The sequence below is a fragment of the Oncorhynchus masou genome, chromosome 11 (assembly GCF_036934945.1).
Source record: "Oncorhynchus masou masou isolate Uvic2021 chromosome 11, UVic_Omas_1.1, whole genome shotgun sequence".
Taxonomy (NCBI): domain Eukaryota; kingdom Metazoa; phylum Chordata; class Actinopteri; order Salmoniformes; family Salmonidae; genus Oncorhynchus; species Oncorhynchus masou.
In genome coordinates, this window is record NC_088222.1 from 32,235,167 (window position 1) to 32,256,065 (window position 20,899).

The following is a 20,899-nucleotide window of genomic DNA, read 5'->3' on the forward strand; positions in this document are numbered from 1 at the left end:
TTCACGGGGAAACTGGAAATGGGGGGAGGTCGTCAACGTTTAGGAGGACTAATGCCTGATAGCTGCCGGAGCTGTCTTAGCAGGAGCTGGGAGGATATTCCTCAGACAGAGATGATGGAGGATGCTGTTTAGGATGGGGTTGCGAATGGCATGTGCACAGTACCTCCCATTTCCTTCCCATCTATGCCAGTCAGTGTTGAAGCTATGAGAACTGGAACAGTGACCTACACCTCTTATTGAATACTGTCTGTAAAACAGAAAACCCATTACAGCACTGCAACAATCTACACTACTTTGACCCCATTTTCTATTTGATATAGAAAGGGAAAAAGGAGTAATGAGACATACTTGTTACGACGTTCTTCGTTTGTCGAAAGAGAGTCGGACCGAAATGCAGCGAGCGTGTTGGTTATTCATGTTTTTAATAGACAAATGACGATACATAAAATAACAAAAACAACAAACGGAACGTGAAAAACCTAAACAGCCTGTTTTTTATTTTTTTATTTTTTTTTATAAAAAATAATTTATTATCTTCAATACCATTCATTCTTTACAACTCATTACATACATACTCAAATAATGGTATTTTTAATTAAACTAATTGAATTAAACTAAACATAAACCCCAAACAAAACCTCAGGGGAGCATCTTCCCTCTCCGTCACCTTACAAAATACCTTTCCCTATCTCCCCGTCCCTAATCTATCCTCTTACAAATCTAAATGACACCCAGCCCTAAACCCCCCTTCCACCTCTCCCGAGCAGCATGCTGCCCCCACTTCCTCTCCTCCCTCTTCATCCTCCCCCTCAAATCTCCTTCCACTCTCCTCACTATCCCTTCCACCCCCCAATCTCTCCCTGTCTTCTCCATGTTCAGCCTTGCTTCCCACAGCCCCCGTTTAAAGAGACTCATGAGAAGCCAGAGCAGAAACCTGTCCCTATCCGTCCCTCTCGCTCTCCCTACACCCCTCTCTAACCTGGCCCACGTCAATACAAAATCCCCTTTTACCAAACCTAACAACACCCGTGCCCTAGCCCATACTACTCCGGCAAAGGCACAGTCCAAAAAGACATGGCGCACAGTCTCCTCCCTGCCACAAGAGGATCTTGGACAGGTGGGGGATTGCACTAAACTATACCGGTACAAGATGGAACGTACCGGCAAACACTTATGAAGGCTCAACCAATTCAGGTCCTTGAGCCTGTTGTCCAGACCCCGCACCTGCACTCCCTCCCAGACCACTTCCGAGATGCCTACTACAGGCGCCGGACTCTCTGCCTTTCTGACCTCCTCGTACAGGTGCCTATGATCTAAACCTACTCAGGCAACTTCAACCTCAGGGTGCGCACGCAGCCACTTGGCCGCATGACCAAAGTGCCACGGCAGCTGTTCCGCCCGAGGACCCGTATTAGACCACACCATTATGCTTCTTGCCTGATACGAGAAAAATACCCGCAGGAGGTAACCGGACGGGTGTATCACTGGCTGAGCAAGCTCCGTTAACAAGAAAGAAACAAAAATTGTGTCCAGCTTGAGGGGAAAATGTGGTACCCCCCTACCTCCCTCCCCGATGGGACAGATCATGCGTGCCCTGGCGACCCACTCATACCTGCCACTCCACATAAACTGAAACACAAGCCTCACTAGAGGCCTCCTCAGACAAGCGGGCAATGGGTAGATGTATGCCAAATACAAAAGCGACGGCAACACATCCACCTTTAGGACCAGGACTTTGCCCATAAAAGACAAATACCTAGCTGTCCACATTGCTAGCTTCCTCTGTACCACTGCGATACGCATGTTCCAGTTTAGCGTCGCTGAGCCGGAGGTCTCAAAATGGACCCCGAGAATCCTCAGGGCCCCTTCACAGAGAGATAACCCCCCAGGCACATCCGTTCTACCGCGCCATCTTCCGAAAGACTTTGCATGGTTCAGAACTGCTCCCGACGCTCGAGTGAAATCCCCAAAGATGGCAAGGGACCTTGTCAGGCACGAGTCCTTGCACAACAGCAAGGAAGTGTCGTCGGCGTACTGCGTCATCTTAACACGCAGTCCCCCACTTCCAGGGATCAGCAAACCTTCCACCCCTGTGTCTGCCCTAATGGCAGCCCCCAGAGGCTCCATGTACAGAACGAAGAGGAGAGCCGAGAGTGGGCACCCCTGCCTGACCCCAGACGAGAGGTCAAAAACGTCACCCAAGTGACTATTTACACTAACTCGGCACCCCGCTCCGACATATAATGTACGAATCCATCCTATAAACTTCTCCCCAAATCCTAATCGACCTAACACTCTGAATAAAAAGGATCTATTCACGCGATCGAAGGCTTTCGCCTGATCTAGCGCTGCTACCATAAAAGGCAGTCCTCTATCTTCAACCCAAGCGATGGAGTCCCTGATTAACTGTAGGTTCCATCTAATAGAGCGGCCCTCTACCCCGCACGTCTGATCCTCATGAACGACGTAGGGAAGGGCTGTGCGCAACCGGTCTGCTAAAACCTTTGCAAGTAGCTTGTAATCTACACACAGCATGGTCAACGGCCGCCAGTTGCCAAGGTCTGTTACTTCCCCCTTCTTATATAAAAGTGACAGCACACCAACAGCCATTGATCCCCCCGGGACCCCCGTCTTAAGGATGGCCTTCAAGACTTCGAGGACCACTGGTCCAAGTATACCCCAAAACTTGAGATAAAACTCAGCCGGCAGCCCATCCATCCCAGGCACCTTCCCTTTTCCCATCCTCCTAAGAGCGCTCTCAACCTCTTCTAGTGAGATCTGGGCCTCCATCACTTCTCTAATGTCCTCCGGCAACCGCCTGGACAAGTGTTCTAAAAACACATTTCCCTGCTCTACATCTATTTCCCTTTCCTTAAATAAACCTTGGAAATGATCAGTTGTCACCCTGACCATATCCTCTGGTTCTCTAACTATACTACCATTTTCTTCCCTAACACCATGCATTACCTTCCTACTCTGTCTTGCCCTAACCAACTTAAAGAACATAGCAGAACAAGTCTCATTATGTTCTAGAAAGCCACTATGCGCACGCTCCAGGAAAGCTCGAGCCTTCCGCTCCTGCAACTCCCTGAGCTGCGCCTTTAGGGTTGTGGATCTCTCCCAGTCAAACGACCCGCCGAGGTTGCCTGCCTCGTATTCGAGTTCAATTAACCTTTGGATACGATCCACCTCCCTCCTCTCCTCCCTTTTTTCCCTCTTGCAATACCCTATTATAAAAGCCCTAATCCTCACCTTAACTAATTCCCACCACTCTAACACCCCCTCGCACATGGACCGGAGGCCCTCAAGCCTCCTAACGAAACCATAAAACCCGTCAACAAAAGCCTGCTCCTCCAGCACATCCCGATCTAGCTTCCAGTACCCCTTACCAAAGAGACAGACTGGCGACCCTACCTGCAGGAGCACCCCGTCGTGATCCGAAAAGAAAACAGGCAACAGCCGCCCAGACAACTTACCCAAATACCTGGGTACAAAAATATAATCGAGCCTCCGCTCAACCCCCCTGGAGTTACGCCATGTAGGACCGTCCATTTTCTACCAGACCATGGCAACCATTAGCCTAGCAATGGCGCCTGCACTGCTACAGCGCCTGCAAAATGGGGGCTGACGTGCATAAAACAACGTCCCCCTGTCAGCCCCAAGGGAGAACATAGCAGGAGGATGGAGGTAGCCACCATGTCCCTTTGGGTCCTCCCTGAGGAGGGCCTGGAAACCTCTCCTCCCATTCCAAAACCCAAGGGAGTCTTTGAGGTGCCTAGCTGAGGAGACGTTATCCATGTATCTCCCCAGAAAAGCCCTCACCTCTTCGTCCTTAACGTAAGGGTTGTAAATGTTGACAGTTACAACCCTAAAGTTATTCTTCGCCAGGCTTGATATTTCGTAGTGGCACATCGGCCTCTCACCTCCCACTGCTCTTGCCCTTCTCAGGATATCATCGTGTTTTTCTTCTGTATATAGCGCGACGTCGTATGCTCCCTCCAACGAGTTGCCTTGGAAACAAAACATGTCCTTCACCATCAGCTTTAGAATCCCCATCAATATTATCCTTCCAAAAGATTATCGTCCTAAAGGCTCCAACTCCTTTTCCTTCCAAGCAAAACGGATCGTGTTGGCCAGCCCAATCCCAGGGACCGACCGTGTTGATGTATTTAGCACCATCTCCGCAAGGAGAATGGCGCTCGTTCTCTTCTCTTCCAATACAAGAAAAAAAGAAAATCCAAAGTGACCGAGCCTGTCTGGTGAACACTAACACAGAGACAGGAACAATCACCCGCGAAATACAAAGCAAACCCAGGCTACCTAAATACGGTTCCCAATCAGAGACAACGAGAATCACCTGACTCTGATTGAGAACCGCCTCAGGCAGCCAAACCTATGCAACACACACCCCTAATCAGCCACAATCCCAATAACTAAAAAAACCCCACTAAGAATTACAACAAACAATAAACCCATGTCACACCCTGGCCTGACCAACTAATTAACTAAAACACAAAATACTAAGACCAAGGCGTGACAGAACCCCCCCCCTAAGGTGCGGACTCCCGAACGCACCTCAAAACCATAGGGAGGGTCCGGATGGGCGTCTGTCCATAGTGTCGGTTCCGGTTCGGGACGTGGACCCCACTCCATAAATGTCATAGTTCCTCGCCTTCGCGTCCTGGGATGATCCACCCTCGCTGCCGACCATGGCCGAATAGTCCTCACCCAGAACCCCACTGAACTGAGGAGCAGCTCGTGACTGAGGGGAAGCTCGGGACTGAGGCAGCTCGGGACTGAGGGTCAGCTCGGGACTGAGGGGCAGCTCGGGACTGAGGGACAGCCCGGGACTGAGGGGCAGCTCGGGACTGAAAGGCAGCCCAGTACTGAGAGGAAGCCCAATACTGAGAGGAAGCCCAGTACTGAGAAGACGCCCAGTACTGAGATGAAGCCCAGCCAGGCAGTTGAATCCGGCAGATCCTGGTTGACTGGCGGATCCTGGCTGACTATCAGATCTGGCAGATCCTGGCCGACTGGCGGATCCTGGCTGACTGGCGGATCCTGGCTGACTGGCGGATCCTGGCTGACTGGCGGATCCTGGCCGACTGGCGGATCCTGGCTGACTAGCAGATCTGGCAGATCCTGGCTGACTGGCGGATCCTGGCTGACTGGCGGATCTGGAAGAGTCTGGTTGACTGGCAGATCTGGAAGAGTCTGGTTGACTGGCAGATCTGGAAGAGTCTGGCTGAATAGCAGATCTGGAAGTGTCTGGCTGACTGGCAGATCTGGAAGAGTCTGGCTGAATAGCAGATCTGGAAGAGTCTGGCTGACTGGCAGATCTGGAAGAGTCTGGCTGACTGGCAGATCTGGAAGAGTCTGGCTGACTGGCAGATCTGGAAGAGTCTGGCTGACTGGCAGATCTGGAAGAGTCTGGCTGACTGGCAGATCTGGAAGAGTCTGGCAGACTGACGGCTCTGGCTGCTTCATGCTGACTGACGACTCTGGCTGCTCCATGCTGACTGGCGGCTCTGGCTGCTCCATGCTGACTGGCGGCTCTGGCTGCTCCATGCAGACTGACAGCTCTGACTGTTCCATGCAGACTAACAGCTTTGGCAGCTCCTTGCCGACTGGCAGCTCCTTGCAGACTGGCAGCTCCTTGCAGACTGGCAGCTCCTTGCAGACTGGCAACTCCATGCAGACTGGCAACTCTGGCTGCACCAAGCAGACTGACAGCTCTGGCTGCCCCATGCAGACTGGCAGCTCTAGCTGCTCCATGCAGACTGGCAACACTGGCTGCTCCATGCAGACTGTCAGCTCTAGCTGCTCCATGCAGACTGGCAACACTGGCTGCTCCATGCAGACTGGCAGCTCTAGCTGCTCCATGCAGATTGACAGCTCTGGCTGCTCCAAGCAGACTGACAGCTCTGGCTGCCCCATGCAGACTGGCAGCTCTAGCTGCTCCATGCAGACTGGCAACTCTGGCTGCTCCATGCAGACTGGCAGCTCTGGCTGCTCCATGCAGACTGGCAGCTCTAGCTGCTCCATACAGGCAGGAGGCTCCGGCAGCGCTGTAGAGGAGGAAGGCTCTAGAAACGCTGAACAGGCGGGAGACTCCGACAGCGCAGGAGAGGGAGAAAGCGCTGGCTGCGCTGAACAGGCGAGGCGCACTGAAGGCCTGATGCGTGGTGCTGGCACTGGTGGTATTGGGCCGAGGACACGCACAGGAAGCCTAGTGCGGGGAGCTGCTACCGGAGGGCTGGGGTGTGGAGGTGGTACTGGATAGAGGACATGCACAGGAAGCCTGGTGCGGGGAGCTACCATCGGAGGACTGGTGTGTGAAGGTGGCACAGGATGGACTGGACCGTGAAGGTGTACTGGAGAGCCTGAGAGCAGGACTGGCACAGGACGTGCAAGGCTAGGTAGGTACACAGGAGGCCTAGTGCGTGAGGCTGGCACATTTTTCCCCAGCCGACTAACACGCACCTCAGGACTAGTATGGAGCGCTGACCCAGGTGCCATTAAATCCCCGACACGCTCCGTCGGATGAATATTGTACCTAAAGCACCAAACTAGCAACTCCCTCATTACTTTCTCCCCCAATTTCCCCATTAACTCCTTCACAGTCTCTGCTTCACTCACCTCCAACACCGGTTCTGGTCTCCTCCTTGGCTCTTCACGATAAACAGGGAGAGTTGGCTCAGGTCTGTCTCCTGACTCAGCCACTCCCCCTCTGAGCCCTCCCCCAAGAAATTTTTGGGGCTTCGCTCTGCGCCGCCGTCTCTTTCTTTTCGACTCCATTCTCCTATAGCCCTCTTCGCACTGCTCCAGCGAATCCCAGGCGGGCTCCGGCACTCTCTCTGGGTCGGCCGCCCACCTGTCTATTTCTTCCCACGTCGTATAGTCCATACTGTACTCCTCTTTGGGCTGCTCCTGTTTCCTCTTCTCCTGCTGCACCTTTGGGCGGCTACACTCCCCTGGTTTAGCCCAGGGTCCTCTCCCGTCAAGGATTTCCTCCCATGTCCAGAAATCCTTAATACGCAGCTCCTCTTTGGGCTGCTCCTGCCTGTTGACACGCTGCTCGGTCCGTGTGTGGTGGGTGATTCTGTTACGACGTTCTTCGTTTGTCGAAAGAGAGTCGGACCGAAATGCAGCGTGTTGGTTATTCATGTTTTTAATAGACAAATGAAGATACATGAAATAACAAAAACAACAAACGGAACGTGAAAAATCTAAACAGCCTGTCTGGTGAACACTAACACAGAGACAGGAACAATCACAAAGCGAAACCCAGGCTACTTAAATACGGTTCCCAATCAGAGACAACGAGAATCACCTGACTCTGATTGAGAACCGCCTCAGGCAGCCAAACCTATGCAACACACACCCCTAATCAGCCACAATCCCAATAACTAAAAAACCCCACTAAGAACTACAACAAACAATAAACCCATGTCACACCCTGGCCTGACCAACTAATTAACTAAAACACAAAATACTAAGACCAAGGCGTGACAATACTGTTTTGTATTGGCCTTTGTGCAGAATGCTACAATAATCCATTATAAGGCAGTAACGAACCTGTGATCATGTCCTTGATGTTTAATTAAAGAATATTGATTCAACCTTGTGATAGTTTACATTTGATAGAAAGAGGAGAGTTGAAATGAAGAAGGAGAAAACACAGAGAGAAGGTGAAATAGAAAGAAAGAAAGAGATACACTATAACAGTGGATTTGGAAAGTATTCAGACCCCTTGACTTTTTCCACATTTTGTTATGTTACAGCCTTATTCTAAAATGGATTAAATACATGTTTTTTCGCATCAATCTACACACAATAGCCCATAATGCCAAAGAAAAAAAAACCTGAAAAACGTATTTGCATTAGTATTCAGACCCTTTGCTATGAGACTCGAAATTGAACTCAGGTGCATCCTGTTTCCATTAATCATCCTTGAGATATTTCTACAACTTGATTGGAGTCTACCTGTGGTAAATTCAATTGTTTGGACATGATTTGGAAAGGCGCACACCTGTCTATATAAGGTCCCACAGTTGGCAGTGCATGTTAGAGCAAAAACCAAGGTCGAAGGAATTGTCCGTAGAGCTTCAGAGCAAAAACCAAGGTCGAAGGAATTGTCCGTAGAGCTGTGTTGAGGCACAGCTCTGGGGAAGGGTACCAAAATGTTTCTGCAGTATTGAAGGTCCCCAAGAACACAGTGGCATACATAATTCTTAAATGGAAGAAGTTTGGAACCACCAAGACTCATTCTAGAGCTGGCCGCCCGGCCAAAATGAGCACTCGGGGGAGAAGGGCCTTGGTCAGGGAGGTGACCAAGAACCCAATGGTCAATCTGACAGAGCTCCAGAGATCCTATGTGGAGATGGGAGAACTTTCCAGAATGACAACCATCACTGCAGCACTCTACCAATCAGGCCTTTATGGTAGAGTGTGCCAGACGGATGCCACTCCTCAGTAGAAGGCACATGACAGCCTGCTTGGAGTTTGCCAAAAGGCACCGAAAGGACTCTCAGACCATGAGAAACAAGATTCTCTGGCCTGATGAATCCAAGATTGAGCTCTTTGGCCTGAATGCCAAGCATCATGTCTGGAGGAAACCTGGAACCATCCCTATGGTGAAGCATGGTGGTGGCAGCATCATACTGTGGAATTTTTTTCAGGGACTGGGAAACTAGTCAGGAACGAGGGAAAGATGAACGGAACAAAGTTCAGAGAGATCCTTGATGAAAACCTGCTCCAGACCTCTCAGGACCTCAGATTGGGGCGAAGGTTCACCCTCCAACAGGAAAATGACCCTAAGCACATAGCCAAGACAACGCAGGAGTGACTTCTGGATAAGTCTCTGAATGCCTTGAGTGGCCCAGCCAGAGCCTGGACATGAACCCGATCGAACATCTCTGGAGAGACTTGAAAATAGCTGCGCAGCGACGCTCCCCATCCAACCTGACAGAGCTTGAGAGGATCTGCAGAGAAGAATGGGAGAAACTCCCCAAATACAGATGTGCCAAGCTTGTGGCGTCATACCCAAGAAGACTCAAGGCTGTAATCGCTGCCAAAGGTGCTTTAACAATATACTGAGTAAAGGGTCTGAAAATGAAAATGTAATATTTCAGTTTAAAAAAAATTAACATCTGCCAACATTTCTAAAAACCTGCATTTGCTTTGTAATTATAGGGTATTGTGCGTAGATTGATGAGGATAAGAAACAATGTTATACATTTTAGAATAAGGCTGTAATGTAACAAAGTGTGGATAAAGTCAAGGGGTCTGAAAACATTCCGAATGCACTGTATATACAAAAGTATGTGGAAACCCCTTCATATTAGTGGATTCAGCTATTTCAGCCAGAGCCGTTTCTGACAGGTGTATAAAATCGAGCACACAGCCATGCAATCTCCATAGACAAACATTGGCAGTAGAATGGCCTTACTAAAGAGTTCAGTGACTTTCAAAGTGGCACCGTCATAGGATGCAACAATTCCAACAAGTAGGTTCATCAAATTTCTGCCCTGCTAGAGCTGCCCCAGTCAACTGCAAGTACTGTTATTGTGAAGTTGAAACATCTCGGAGAAACAACGGCTCAGCCACGACGTGGTAGGCCAAACAAGCTCACAGAATGGGACCACCGAGTTGTGATGCGCGTCACTCGAAGAAATCGTCTGTTGCAACACTAACTACCGAGTTCCAAACTGCCACTGAAAGCAACGTTACCACAAGCACTCTTGGTCGGGAGTGTCATGAAATGGTTTTCCATGGCCGAGTAGGCACACACAAGCCTAAGATCACCATGCACAACGCCAAGCATCGGCTGTAGTAGTGTAAAGCTCACCGCCATTGGACTCTGGAGCAGTGGAAACACGTTCTTTGGCTTCACCATCTGGCAGTACGACGGACGAATATGGGTTTGGTGATGCCAGGACAACGCTACCTGCCCGATTGCATAGTGCCAACTGTAAAGTTTGGTGGAGAAGGAATAATGGTCTGGCGCTGTTTTTCATGGTTCGGGCTCGTCCCCTTAGTTCCAGTGAAGGGAAATCTTAACGCTACAGCATACAATGACATTCTAGACGATAATGTGCTTCCAACATTGTGGCAATAGTTTGGGAAGGCCCTTTCCTGTTTCAGCATGACAATGCCACCGTGCACAAAGCGAGGTCCATACAGAAATGGTTTGTCGAGATCAGTGTGGGAGAACTTGACTGGCCTGCACAAAGCCCTGACCTCAACCACATCGAACACCTTTGGTATGAATTGCAATGACGACTGCGAGCCTAATCATCCAACATCAGTGGCCGACCTCACTAATGCTCTTGTGGCTGAATGTAAGCAAGTCCCTGCAGCAATGATCCAACATCTAGTGGAAAGCCTTCCCAGAAGAGTGGAGGCTGTTATTGCAGCAAAGCAGGGGCCAACTCCATATTAATGCACATGATTTTGAAATGAGATGTTCCACAAGCATATGTGTATGTGTCCACATACTTTTGGTCATGTCGTGCAGATATAAAAGGAGAGAGTGAGGGAGGCGAGAAGGATGCAGCAGCAGCAGTGCATTGTGAGCGTTGACCTAGTTAGAGCATGGATTTGATATCCTGAAGGGCTTTTCAGCTTGTGATTTACATGCAGTTGTGTGTGACAGGCAACCACTGGTAAAATGAGGGGGAAAGGAGAGTGTTTGCGCATTTGTGTGTGTGTGTGTGTGTGTGTGTGTGTGTGTGTGTGTGTGTGTGTGTGTGTGTGTACTTGCATGCTAGACAAACACATCATCTCTGCTAAACCTAATAGCAGAGGAGAATGGAATCCTAGTGTTTTCTAAACCAATTACACTCCTCAGTCGATGTGATATTTTACAAGCTATTAAACAACTCAACTGTTCTTTATTTTCTTCAAGACAAGACAACCCTAAGTGAGACAGACATGCAGGTTAAGAAAAATAATTCATTTCCAAGCTATTATAAATAACATATATCAAAGGAGGGGGAATCAGTCAGTCTCTCCTGTCCTTCCTTCTTTGATCCTCCTTTCCACTGAACTTCGCCTGGCATGCTGCTAGGTGTCAAAAGCTGACAAGATTTTGTTCTACAGGCTTATGAATGAGAGGCGCTTTCATTAAAACAGGTTTCATCTAATCCATGACAACGGAGAGCGAGTAATGTGTGTTTGTGCGTGCATGTTTGTGTGTGTGTGTGGAGCGAGGAGTGTGTGTGTGTGCTTGTGCATCTCAAAAGTCTGTGTGGAGCGAGGTGTGTGTGTGTGTGTGTGTGTGTGTGTGTGTGTGTGTGTGTGTGTGTGTGTGTGGTTGTGTGCTCGAGCACCTCAAAAGTCTGTGTGGAGACGCACACACACACACACACCCACACGCACCCACACGCACCCACACGCACACACACACACACACACACACACACACACACACACACACACACACACACACACACAGAGCCTCTAGATGGTTGTTTATTGAATCCCGCTCCTCTCAGTGAAGGGCTGAGATCAGATTCCTGATGCATGCCTAGGATGGGCTTTCTCTCTACAACCATTCAAAATTATATTTATTTTATCAAGCCCAATTAATAATCAATATATATTTTTAACTATTATTTATGGATAATTGTGAATTTGGAATGTTCAACGGACTCACACTACAGCAACTACACTGTGTGTGTGTGTGTGTGTGTGTGTGTGTGTGTGTGTGTGTGTGTGTGTGTGTGTGTGTGTGTGTGTGTGTGTGTGGACTTGTCTCTGCAGCACAGGGCTACACAGAGGCTTGGTCAATAATAACGATCCACAGGGCTCTACTACGCCCTCCCTTGCTCCCCCCAGTCCACCTACTGAATACTAACGCAGACGAGGGAAGAGAGAGAGCCCTCCCTGATAACGCAGAGCTGTGTGATGTGTGTGTGTGTGTGTGTGTGTGTGTGTGTGTGTGTGTGTGTGTGTGTGTGTGTGTGTGTGTGTGTGTGTGTGTGTGTTGCGTCTGTGTGTGTCTGAGGGGATGGCAATGGCATCACCAAACCCCAGGTGGCACCAATCCTCATCCATCCCCTCTTCTTCCTCTAGCCAGGTGCTTGGCATGGCCATGATCAGGAACACAAGTCACCCTCTGTGAGTCTCCACTCAATAGATTCTGCAGTGAGTACTAATGTAGACTGTATCCTCTACATGGGGTATTTGACAAATTCTGACTGAATCATAGCCATGAATAGTAACAGAGAATTGTAGCCATACTAATACATGATATTGTAAAATGTCCTCTCATGCTGTTTCCATTTAGGAAATTCAGTTTTTGGCACTTTTGCACTGATAAAATAACTCAACAACCTTACACACAAAAATGAATAACATTAACAAATAATCTCTCCCTGGGAGACACATGGTGGCATTGTTGAACTCTTTCTCCAGGCTGGCCTATGCTTGCTGGGTGACCATCTTCCTAAAAGGGGGCTTTCTCCATGACTGTTGACAAAAGGACCACTGCGTAGGACCCGCAGCACAGTTCTGAGGCATCAGCTGATTCTACACTGATAGAGACACGAGGAGAGAGAGAAATAGACTATGAGAGAAAGAGCGCGTATGGGAGAGGGAGTTTGAGACAGTATGGGAGGTTAGAAAGAGAGAGAGAGAAGGGGAGAGAGAGAAAGAGACAGCACCTCAGGGATACAACCACTCTCTGTCATCTGAAATGACTTACAAATTAGCATACACCAATGTGCAAGAGAGAGAGAAATAAAAGAGAAGAAGACAACTTTCATATGCTAATACAGATCATGGCCAGGCAGAGCAATTTTCATAAAAATGTCAGCCGTGTCTGTTTGACAGATCCCAACAGGCGCTTGAAGACTCCAGCCTCACAGCCTCGCTCTCTGTCTCTCTCTAGATGGGAGGTAAGATATAGTCTGGTATTAAAATGCTTCTCGCTGAAACATTTCTCACATCCCTTTGCTGAATTAGGCAAATGTTATATTGTCAAAATGCAAGCTGTCTTTTAGGAGCATAAACACTTTTAACATCCCTTTTGAACTTTGAACTGTGGCAGCTGAACAGCTCGCGTCAATAAAAAAATACATCCAAGCTATCTTTCAACAACACAAATAGAAATTTGCTTCATCATCATTTGATTATCCTCCAAGTAGGGCAGAAGCCCAGTCCCTGCAGAGCCAGCCGACTAGCAATAGCTTGTGCTCCCTGCCAGGCTGTCTCTGCCAGGCTGTCTCTGCCAGGCTGTCTCTGCCAGGATGTGCCGTGTTGGGGAGTGGAGGTTGGTACACCCCCAGAGACAGGGGTTATTATTGTCACTGTAACCTTGGCCACACAAACTCACACTACCTGACATGAACAGCAGTACGCTAGCCCACCTGCAGCTATCTGCATCTATAATGAATATATCCTCTACACGCTCTCTCTGACTACTCCCTCTGTGTGTGTCTGTATGTGTGTGTACGCACGTGTGTGTTCCCTGCTGCGCTCAGACTTGAAGCTGCTGTTGAAAAGACATGAACTGCATAATTATTGTGTTTTCTCTCCACTTCTGAAAGACTCTTTTAAAAATAATTTCTGAACAACAACACATCAAGGTCCTATGCAGCGGTGTCTGCCATGCCTGGGTTCAAATACTACTTGTTTTCTGTCAAATACTTTAGCTGCGCTTGATTGAGCTTGTCTAGCACAATGGAATCTATGGAATAGTCCCAAGGGTTCGAAACTTGCCCATCAAGGCACTCCTGGCATGCTCAATCAAACGCTCAACGTGTTCAAAAGATTTCACTATAATTATCTTCAACACAGGCCTGTTATGTACTCTGAGGGAGTGTCAGAGTAGAAGAGGCCCTGAGTTGTACTGTAATAAGGCCTGGTCTTATTAATTGTCAATCCTTAGGAGAAGAAGCTCCGTATCTCTAAGGCAGTACAGTACAGTTCAGTAGAGGGGGATTCCACCATATTACCCCTCCTGTAATAACCACCATTTGTCACCATTACAGGAAGCTGTTGACAGCTGCTGGGGTTGTCAGGGCAACGCTATCCCTATCCCAGCACCTTCCTACCAAACAATTGTCTGCATAATGTGCTAAGCTCACAATGGAAACACACACACACACACATGCAGTAAGTTAGAACACACACAGGTTTCCAGATACAACGGATGAAAAAAATAATACACATAATCTTTTCCTTAGCTACACTACATGACCAAAAGTATGCTCATCGAACATCTCAATCCAAACTCATGGACATTAATATGGAGTTGGTCCCCCCTTTGCTGCGAAAACAGCCTCCACTCTTCTGGGAAGGCTTTCCACAAGATGTTGGAACATTGCTGTGGGGACATGCTGTCATTCAGCCACAATAGTGAGGTCGGGCACTGATGTTGGGCGATTAGGCCTGGTTCGCAGTCAGCGTTCCAATTCATCCCAAAGGTGTTTGGCGTGGTTGAGGTCAGGGCTCTGTGCAGGCCAGTCAAGTTCTTCCACACAGATCTCAACAAGCCTTTTCTGTATGGACCTTGCTTTGTGCACAGGGGCATTGTCATGCTGAAAGAGAGAAAGTGTTTCTGTTCACTCGAGAGAACGTGTTCCCACTGCTCCAGAGTCCAATGGCAGCGCGCTTTACACCACTCCAGCCGACGCTTGGCATTGTGCATGGTGATCTTAGGCTTGTGTGCGGTTGCTCGGCCATGGAAACCCATTTCATGAAGCTCCCGACAAACAGTCCTTGTGCTGACGTTGCTTCCAAAGGCAGTTTGGAACTCGGTAGTGAGTGTTGCAACCGAGGACAGACGATGTTTACGCGCTACACGCTTCTGCACTCGGTGGTTCCGTTCTGTGAGCTTGTGTGGCCTAACACTTCGCGGCTGAGTTGTTGTTGCTCCTAGACATTTTCACTTCACAATAATAGCACTTACAGTTGACTGGGAAATCTCTAGCAGGGTAGAAATTTGACGAACTGACTTGTTGAAAAGGTTGCATCTATCTATCTATCTATCTATCTATCTAGCTAGCTAGCATTAAATCCAGGCACACCATGTATTGTAGATGTACAGTATGTATGCAGTTGAGTGAGCAACAGTTTCTCTACATGGTGATAATCAGGAGAAACATCCCTCTGCTCATTAACTAGTTACAGTAGCCTGGGGCTGACGACTCCCTCCTTCTGTAGGCGTGTACGCCAGAGTGGAGGATAAAGATGTCATATTCTGCCAGACTGAACACACACTACTGCTATTAACTGTAGATGGACATTTAACATTGTCCCAGTGACAAGACAATAATAGTCTAACTAACGATGCCCTGGAGCAAGAGACTGTATCAATCACTCATTACTGTCTGTCGTTGGTCATTGCACAGCACGTTTTAAATGAATTCCTAACGTTCATATTGATTCATCCTATGAGGATCAATGTAGTCAAAATGATCAAAAACAAATAAATGATCTTCTGCAGTACAACAACCCCATGACAACGGCAGGCCGTGACTATGTTCCCTTGATACATACAAAAATAGCTAAAATAGGGTCACACACACGTACACAGACAGTAGTGGCTTTAGGGCGTGATTAGTGTGTGATGATATTATGATGGGCAGAGCTGTGTATCAGTGCTCATTCTGTTCATTAGGACTAACTTACAGCTGTTCAGCACTGTCCTCTCCTACACACACCTACTGCATTTACGCAGTTCACATTGGAGCAAGGTTTGTATGTATTGGGAGCTAAATTGCTGAGCTAAACATTGGCCAACTCACACATGCACGCACACACACACACACACACACACACACACACATACATTTTTGGGATGTGAACACAGGCTCACTTCAGACTCTATTTCCTCTGAAATGAATGGGGGCCATTGGGCCATGGTGAGTGACTGTGCGTCTTAATTGGCCAGTGTTAGACTCAAGTCATTAAGCCACTGATGGCTGTGCATTTACAATGCTATCATTGGCTTCTCCCTGGCTGATGCTAAATGGCCCAGTGTTGGGCCTCAGCTGTATACCTCATGAATATGTATAGTAGATCTCCCCTCTCAGCTGCACTGATGTGAAACCTTTGTGCATAGGGAAACCACACGGCACTGGCAAGCATTAAGTTAGCTATCATTCTCAATTCAATTAATATCTATGATCTGAACACCCAAAATGATGCCACGTGTGAAAAAATGTGCTTTGTATGCACATGACAAAAAAGTAGGCCTTTCTCCAATCTCTCACTTTCTCTGTTCATGTCACGACTCCCACCGAAGGTGGCTCCCCTGCCTGCTCGGGCGGCGCTAGGCGGTCATCGTCGCCGGTCTACTAGCTGCCACCGATCCCATTTTCCTTTTCTGTTTGTTTTGTCTTATTGGTTGCACCTGTCTCTTATTTAGTTTTTGATTCAGGACTATTTAAGCATGTTAGGCCCGCCTGTTTTTGTGCGGGCTTGTTTTCTGTTAGTCGCGGTTGTGCTTGTAGTGTTCCTGTCCATTTGCACCCTGTGTTGGGTTGGACATTTTCGTGATTATTTCGCCTGTTGTTTTGGGCGTTAGCATTGGAAACCGAAATAAAGTCCGGTTTCCCCAGTATCCTCTGCTCTCTGTGTTTGACTCCGCACCCACCACTCCAGGCATTGTGACAGAAGCACGCACCACATTATGGAGTCAGCAGGAGCAGCTGCACCTGCTCTCCCATCCATGGAGGAGCGAGTCCGACCATTCTCCACCGTATCGGGTCGGCAATGGACCAAATGATGGAGAGGATGGACCGATGGGAGAGGAGTGGCCTCTCTAACTCACCCCCAGCTCCTCCTCCGCCAGCACCACCTACCCCTCCTACGGCATCCGGATCTGGTGCTGGAGTGGGCCAACACAGTGTGGAATGGCCCAGACTCGGCAAGGGACCGCTACTCCGAGTTCACCCGCTGGTCGCGGGCCGTGTACGACCACCCAACTGAAGGCCGAGCGGCGGCTGTTTCACCTGCGACAGGAGACGAGGAGCACGTAGGACTTTGCGCTGGAGTTCAGGACGTTGGCTCCTGGGGTGGAACGACAGGGCCCTGATGGACCACTATCGTTGTAGCCTCCGGGAGGATGTCTGCAGGGAGCTAGCTTGACGGGACACCACCCTCTCCCTCGACGAACTCATGGACATGTCGATCCGACTAGACAACCTGCTGGCTGCCCACAGGCGTCCAGAACGGGCCCTGTTGGTTCCACCTCTCGGCCCTCCCGCTCCAATCTTCATGGAGTTAGGGGGGCCGCATCGAGGGGGATCGGAGGAGGCGGCTCCTTCTGCACCAGGTGTGGTCGGAGAGGACACACTGCCAATCGGTGCTGGAGGAGCTCGTCTGGGAGTCGGGAGGGCAGGCAGAGCACTCCTCGTCCACCCCAGGTGAGTCAGCACCAGACTCACCCAGAGCTCCCTGTTGGTCATATGTTCTTACTAATTTATTTCTCTGAGTTTTCTCCCTCTTTTCAGCATAAGGGGCTAGTCGATTCAGGCGCAGCTGGGATCGTGGGCTCGCATTAAGGCTAGGGATTCCCCTGGTGCCGCAAGACCAACCCTTCCCCCGCACTCCTTAGATAGCCGACCATTAGGGTCAGGGCTGGTCAAGGAGGCCACGGTTCCACTGGACATGGTAACGCAGGGGGATCATAAGGAGCGGATTAGTCTCTTCCTTATCGATTCACCTGCGTTTCCAGTGGTGCTGGGGATTCCCTGGCTGGCTAATCACAATACTGAGATTTCATGGAAACAAGGGCTCTCTGAGGGTGGTCAGAGAAGTGTTCAGGTAGGTGCAGAGGAGTTTCAATCGGTGCGACAACGGTGGAGAGTCCAGACCAGGTTTCCACTGTGCACATTATCTCTGAATATGCCGATTTGGCTACCGACGAGGGTATTGCGCGATAAACCTCCTGGTAAACGCTGCACTTCCCAGGAGTCACGTGCACCCATTGTCCCAGGAGGAGACAGTGGCCATGGAGACATATGTCACTGAATCTCTGCGACAGGGGTACATTCGGCCCTCCACGTCACCCGTCTCCTCGAGCTTCTTTTTTGTGAAGAAAAAGGAGGGAGGTCTGCTTCCGTGCATTGATTATAGAAGTCTAAATTCCATCACAGTGGGGTTTAGTTACCCGCTACCTCTCATCGCCACGGTGGTGGAATCATTTCACGGGGCGCGTTTTTTCACAAAACTGGACCTTAGGAGTGTGTATAATTTGGTGCGTTTCCGGGAGGGAGATGAGTGGAATTATGAGTACCTCGTCATGCCGTATGGGTTGAAGAATGCTCCAGCCGTTTTCCAATCATTCGTAGACGAGATTCTCAGAGACCTGCACGGGCAGGATGTGGTGGTGTATATCGATGATATACTGATCTATTCTGCCACACGCGCAGATGTGTCTCTGGTGCATAGTGTACTTGGGCAATTGCTGGAGCATGACCTGTTTATCCGGGGTTTTGGTCAGGTGGCTGCTCCCATTACCTCACTGCTGAAGGGGGGCCGGTGTGCTTGCATTGGTCAGCGGAGGCGGGCAGAGCCTTCAATCGTCTGAAGGAGCTGTTCACCGACGCTCCCATGCTGGCTCATCCAGACCCCTCTTTGGCATTCATAGTGGAGGTGGACGCGTCCGAGGCTGGGTGGGAGCCGTGCTATATCACAGAGCTCGGGCACGCCACCGAAGCTCCGCCCCTGCGCTTTCTTCTCGAGGAAGCTCGGTCCGGTGGAGCGGAACTATGACGTGGGGGACCGGGAGTTGTTAGCTGTGGTCAAGGCTCTGAAGGTGTGGAGACATTGGCTTGAGGGGGCTAAACACCCTTTCCTCATCTGGACTGACCATCGTAATCTTGAGTATATCCGGGCAGCGAGGAGATTGAATCCGCGTCAGGCCAGGTGGGCCATATTTTTTTACCCGATTTCATTTCACGATCTCCATAGGCCAGGCTCCCTTAATACTAAGGCTGACACGCTGTCCCGTCTCTATGACACCGAGGAGCGGTCCATCGATCCTACTCCCATCCTTTCAGCTTCATGTCTGGTAGCACAGGTGGTATGGGAGGTGGACGCGGAAATCGAGCGGCCGTTACGGTTGGAACCTGCACCTCCTCAGTGTCCAGCAGGTGTTCAGTACGTGCCGCTTGGTGTCCATGATCGTTTGATTCGATGGGCCCATACACTACCCTCTTCGGGTCATCCTGGTATTGAGAGGACAGTGCGGAGTCTTAGGGGGAGGTACTGGTGGCCCACTTTGGCCAAGGACGTTAGGTTTTATGTCTCCTCCTGCTCGGTGTGCGCTCAGAGCAAGGCTCCTCTACACCTGCCTAGAGGGAGGTTACAGCCCCTCCCCGTTCCACAATAGCCGTGGTCGCATTTGTTGGTGGATTTTCTCACCAACCTTCCCCCGTCTCAGGGAAACACTATGATCCTGGTTGGTGTGGATTGGTTTTCTAAATCCTGTCGTCTCATCCCATTGCCCGGTCTCCCTAAGGCCCTACAGACTGCGGAGGCCCTGTTTACCCACGTCTTCCGGCACTACGGGGTGCCTGAGGACATCGTTTCTGATCTGAACATTCTATTCTGGACTCTAGACGCTGGGTGAGGGGCCTACAGTACCTCGTGGACTGGGAAGGGTGCGGTCTGGAGGAGAGGTGCTGTGTACCGGTGGTGGACATCTTGGACCCATCACTACTGAGCGACTTCCACCGCCTCCACCCGAATCGCCCTCCGCCTTGCCCCCCGGGTCGCCCTCGAGGCCGGTGGCGGCGCGCTGCCCGAGCCGCATGTCAGGGAGGGGGTACTGTCACGACTCCCACCGAAGGTGGCTCCCCTGCCTGTTCGGGCGGCGCTCGGCGGTCGTCGTCGCCGGTCTACTAGCTGCCACCGATCCCATTTTCCTTTTCTGTTTGTTTTGTCTTATTGGTTGCAGCTGTCTCTTATTTTGCTTTTGATTCAGGACTATTTAAGCATGTTAGGCCCGCCTGTTTTTTTCTGTTAGTCGTGGTTGTGCGTGTAGTGTTCCTGTCCGTTTGTGCCGTGTGTTGGGTTGGACATTTTTGTGATTATTTCGCCTGTTGTTTTGGGCGTTAACATTGGAAACCGAAATAAAGTCCGGTTTCCCCAGTATCCTCTGCTCTCTGCGTTTGACTCCGCACCCACCACTCCAGGCATTGTGACAGTTCAATAGTCCATACAGAGATCAGTGTTTTCACCTGTCCTGAGTCACCTCTCCAGATGTCAGCAACCATCAAGGAGTGAGAGGTTCCACTTGTGGGTTCACACCCCCAGTGTCCGGTCTGGAACGTGAAGTCACGACCTCTGCAGGTCGGCTACTGGTCTGCCCTAGAAAGTTACGATCGGCAAAACGGCCAAACATTTATATTTTTATGGCTGTTTTGGGCACTAAAATGTGTTTATTACAATCAAGTTTGATCACCATGAAGAATTCTTTTAAAGCTCACTACAAATTGAGATATTTAATTAAAGTGTTCCATTCTGACTACTATGTTTGTCGTCACACAGGACAATGTGCTGACACAGACCAATCACAGGTAGGCAGGCTACGAGGAGGCTCGCGCCCTCATGCCATAGACATTAAGGTTGACTATCTCAGGCAGGATGAAAACGACTACATCAACCATGACCTTTGCTAGTTACGGCCACTTTCACCATGGTCCTTAGCAATTTTTTTGGTGCCATTCAGCCCCATTCAGCAATATGGAGCGCTTCAAATACTCCATCAGCAGTTTTTCATAGGAATAGGTGGATGACGTCAGCGCTTTCACTATTTACTGGTTTTAATGTCTATGGTTCTCGCACACACACAAAAACAAACACCTGTCAACTTTCCAAACATGTTTCTTTCAAATAAATTTTGTTTTGTAAATTGTGATGTTAATACCAGCTCTGAAAA

The 20,899-nt window shown here is 49.5% G+C and overlaps 1 protein-coding gene across 5 annotated transcripts in view; it reads right to left on the reverse strand.

Moving 5' to 3' along the window:
- The window catches only part of LOC135548549 (cell adhesion molecule DSCAM-like), a 142,450-nt gene that overhangs the window by 56,652 nt on the left and 64,899 nt on the right, over positions 1-20,899 (reverse strand). The gene's annotated exons all lie outside the window — the stretch shown is intronic.